Genomic DNA, 5,117 nt, shown 5'->3' with positions numbered 1-5,117 from the left:
TTTGTTTTAGTATCTATATGTTACAGGGACGAGGGGTAAATGTGTTGTGTGCCCGACTACTGCAGTATGTTCTGAACCTCGAAGGTGGTTCAGAAGCTAGGATTAGTCCAAAATACTACAGCCAAATAATTTGTTGAGCCCAATTAGCACAGGGAACAGTACTGGGTTGCTTCCACTAAGGTTTAACGCTGTGCAGCCATAACTTTAAGGGGAATGCTCACTAGGAATATATTTCACCTGCTTTGAGAGATATACACTGTTTGCATAAGAAGAGCCATACTAGTAGCCCAACTAGTCCAGCATTCTGTTCTCACAGTGGCCAGCCAGATGTCTATGGGGAGCCCATAAGCAGTACCCAAGAACAAGTATACTTGCCCCTCCTGCAGTTTGCAGCAGCTGGTATTCAGAAGCATATGAGCATAGACACCATGGCTAGTCGCCATCGATAGCCGTATCATCCATGAATTTGCCCAGTCCTCTTTTAAAGCTACCCGTTTCATAGTTTTAACTGTGCGCTGCGCGAGGAAGTGCCACCTTTTGTCTGTCCTGATACTTCAACATATAGTTTCTTTGGATGCTCACAAGTTCTAGTGTTATGAGAGCGGGAGAAAAGATTCTCTAACTGCTTTCCCCACACCGCATACAGTTTTATAATCTTCTATCATGCCTCCTCTTCCTCGCCTTTTCACTCAACTCAAAAGTTCAAAATGCTGCAACATTTCCTCACAGGGGAGTTGCTCCATCCCTTTGATCATTTTTGATTGCTCTTTTCTGAACCTTTTCCAGCTGTACAATAGCCTTTATGAGGTGAAGCAACAAGAACTGTACGCAGTATTCTAAGTGGGGTTGCACCATAGAGTTGGCCACTGTGAGAACAGCAGAATCTTATGTTCTTATGGTATGTACCTGAATACATTTTTTAGTGCGAGGTTAAGACATTCACAGGCATTTGAATAAGTTGTTCGAGGAAATGGACATAAACTGTGTTTTTCACTCAGCTGTTCTGACAATTATTTACTTGTTTTATATGTTACTGTTTTTTAAAAAAAAATTGAATTGCTTCTTTTTAAATGCTTTGTTTCTAATCTGCATTGTAACATACTTCTGGGACAAATATTTATGGAGGATGATATGTAAATGCTGAAAAGAAATAGTAATTGTAAATGTATTGTCCAGGTGGGTAAGCAGTGAGAGCTTACTTTTAATATGCAATCACATAGCATTGTTAATATGATGTTTTAAGTCCCACGTGGCCCTATTGTGTAAGGTCTAGCACTTTAATTTTAGTGCCTACAATATCTTTTAATTCAAACTAGCTTAAGATACTCAATTCAGTGTTGACAGCAGTGACAAATAATATTGGTGTTAGCTAAGCAACTTTTCTTCTTCTTCAAGCATTGTCTGTTTAAAGTCAGACAGATGGTCAGAATAATCCAATTCTTCTCCCAGTGTGCTAGGATCATCTCACGTCTTTGTGAAGTAAACCATTTAACACCTCAGTGTTCTGGTATATGATAGGCCACCCTGGGCTGAACATTCCTTGACTTGGTTAAAAGTAAAACAGCATGGGTTGGGCAGATGAACATAACATGTAAAACTGTGCTACGTTCGCTCATTCCGCAGATCCAGGGGAGAGGGATGTCATTGGCTGATGCACTGTGACCAATGTGACACCTCAGTGACCAATGAGATATAAAACAGACCCAATGAAGCATCAGCAGAAACTTTAGTGGCAAAAAACATAGCAAATTCCTTATCTGTCAAATGCCTGGGAGAAGCGTTACATTTTTACATGCTGCTGACAGGATGCTAATGATGCTGCCAGGTGGACCTCAGTAGGGAACGCCTTCCACAAGTAGGGGGCCACCACAGAAAAGGCTCTCTCCCTGGTCACCCTCCTTGATGACCCTCAGAGGGGGCACCCAGAGGAAGTCCTCCGTGGAAGACCAAAGGGTTCAGATAGGCCTACATCAAGAGAGGTTCTCTGATAGATATCAGGGCCCTGAGCTGTACAAAGCTTTATATTAACTGTGATGACTCACAATGTGAATCAGCACTGCCTCACAGGAGCTTCATCTCATGGTGATGATCATGTAGCACCTATAATTTGTGTCCCAACCACCACACGTCCTGGGAGTGGTTCAAAAACTCCCTTGCCTATGTTACTGTAGGGGCTTGAAACGCAGCTGTAATTTGGTAAGTGCTAGTCCTAAGCCTACTTTTAGGGAAATGCATTTGTATGACCTACCTGCCGCGGGTCTTCTATGGTTTAAAACACTTGCATAGCGTCGGGATCGTATATGAAAAGTAAACCTCTAGGGGCTGCACTTACTGTTGACATTTTCTTTTCGAACGGGCCTTTATTGCAGATGTGTTTGCTTTGTGATGTTTCTACTTTCATTATTCCTTGTTCTTCAAATTGGCAAGAGTGGAACGATGGCGGTGAATTTAAGCAAGGCATGGCGTACACATCCAGCTTTTAACGGTGGTGACTGTGTATTGTATGTCAGATAATGCATGTTGACAGAAGACATTATTGCTACAATGGAGGGTGCATTTTTAAAGCAAGGTGAAACACATGTATTTGAAAGATGTTTCCTTTTCCCCCTGAACTTAAACTCAGACCTCACACCACAAGCTATGTAAATAAATCTTGGCTGCAGGGAAAGCAGACAGCTCGGAGGCTGCCAGTTTGCTTCGTTGAACTTGCAGAGTGCAGGAAGAGAGCTCAGCACGGCAAGCGGCCTTTCACAAAAAAAAAAAAAAAATGTATTTGCAAGAAATGAAATTAAGTGACAGTCCGGTACAAATACTCCTTGCCCCATTCTCTCTTGGCTGATGACTGCATGGCACTTGGATAGCTGGACTCTTTGCAAACAGCACCGCTACGGTGCGATCCCAATATAGTGGTACCTCGGTTTATGAGCACAATTGGTTCCGGACGTCTGTTCATAAACTGAAGCGTTCATAAACTGAAGTGAACTTTCCTATTGAAAGTAATGGAAAGTGGATGAATCCGTTCCAGACGGGTCCGCAGAGTACTCAACCTGAAACGTACTTAACCCGAAGCATGGGTGTAATTGGTTCCGGAAGTCTGTTCATAAACTGAAGCGTTCATAAACTGAAGCGAACTTTCCCATTGAAAGTAATGGAAAGTGAATTAATCCGTTCCAGATGGGTCCGCAGCATTCATAAACTGAAAATTCGTAAACTGAGGTGTTCGTAAACCGAGGTTCCACTGTACTGTTAGATGGTTGCCTCGCAATGGGAGACCTCCTGCATTTGTCCAGCCCTGCTGGCTGAGAAGGGGTTAAAGGTAACATAAAGTCAAGGGAATGGATGAATACTTGCTCATGCTGGTGTGTCTTGACATTAGGGGGACAGCTGCAAGTGTGGGAAATAGCTACAAGGAGGTATTGCAAAGCCTCACCACAATATTAAATGTCACTACTTGTGCATTTGGAAAGGTATAAAGGCATTCTTGGGTAGTGGTTAGAGGTGGGGTGGGGAATCTGTGGTCCTCCAGGTGTTGCTTCATCCCAGCTCCCATCAGCCCCAGCCAGCCTGCCCAATCAGGGATGAGTTGGAGTCTAACAACACCTGGAGATCACTAGGTTCTCCACCCCTGGGCTAGAGCATTGGACTAGGAGCGGGGGAGATCCAGTTTCAAATGCCCAGTTATCCAGGAACCTTGGGCCTGTCATCACATCTCAACCTAACCTACTTGACAGGGTTGTTCTGAGGATAAAATGATGGTGGGAAGAGTAATGTACCCTAATGTACACTGCCCTGAGCTATTTTGATGAAGGGTAGCTTATGAAAGACAGAAAGAAATCACCTAGGATTCCAAATATGGCCTGGGATTCTCCAGCCTGGGCTATCATGAGCATTCTGTGGGACCTGGGGAAGCCAATATAGGGTCATGGTGGTTGAGGGTGAACTGGGGTGAGCCCAGCGCACTTCTGAGTATAATCTGAGGCCAATGTATTATTTATGTGTTAAATTTATATCCCACACTTTCATCTCTAAAAGTTCCTAGGTGGCAAATTAATACCAAAAGGTAAAGTGCAATATAAAGCTATATGCCACATCAGGAAGACAACAGAAACTGAAGTTTCTAAAAGTTTATTAAAACTACATTCCTGCTCAGTAGTAGCACTAAGGCATAATAATAATAATAATAATAATAATAATAATAATAATAATAATACTGTCCTACCTTCCAGGGATGTCATTAAAACCCCTGAAATATAATATATGTGGTGTACAGTGGTACCTCGGGTTAAGAACTTAATTCGTTCTGGAGGTCCGTTCTTAACCTGAAACTGTTCTTAACCTGAGGTACCACTATACCTGCCAAGTTGCTGTCCAAGTTGCTGCCGGAAGTAGCAGACCGAAAGTAGTGCTGCCGCCATTTTGGAACTGGGCGGAGCATGCTCAGAAGTGACTTTTGATGCTGCTTTGCCCAGAAGTCGCACTGCAGCCATTTTGGAACTGGGCAGAGCAGCATCAAAAGTCGCTTCTGAGCATGCTCCGCCCAGTTCCAAAATGGCTGCCGCGCCAGAATAAATCGGGGGGGGGGGGAAACAAAAAAATCCGTTTTTTCAGCTAAGAACAGCTGGAAAAACGGGGATTTCCCAGAGAATACGAGAGACTTGGCAGCTATGGGTACCACTTTAGCTAATGGGGCCTCCCGCTGCCGCCGCGCCGCCAAAGCACAATTTCTGTTCTCATCCTGAAGCAAAGTTCTTAACCTGAGGTAGTACTTCCGGGTTAGCGGAGTCTGTAACCTGAAGTGTCTGTAACCTGAAGCGTCTGTAACCTGAGGTACCACTGTACTTAAGATGCACAATAGTAAGTGACTATTTATACCATGATTATTGCTATGTTACCTGTGCAGGAGTTATCTATTTCAATGCCTTCAAGAATATTGCGTTTACTATTATTGCCATGTTGGAAAGGTTAACACATTTGAATGGCTGACTTCATAGATCAGTCTGCATCTTGGCCTGCAAACAAGGGTGTTTGTTTTTTCCTCCTAAACAGATGCATACCTCTGAACTCTTATATTTCAGCCTGTGACTCACCACCTATTTAGTGGGTGTACTTAAACCAGT

Source organism: Zootoca vivipara, chromosome 8 (genome assembly GCF_965207765.1).
Source record: "Zootoca vivipara chromosome 8, rZooViv2.hap1.1, whole genome shotgun sequence".
Classification (NCBI taxonomy): Eukaryota; Metazoa; Chordata; class Lepidosauria; order Squamata; family Lacertidae; genus Zootoca; species Zootoca vivipara.
Note: the sequence above shows the minus strand (reverse complement) of the source record.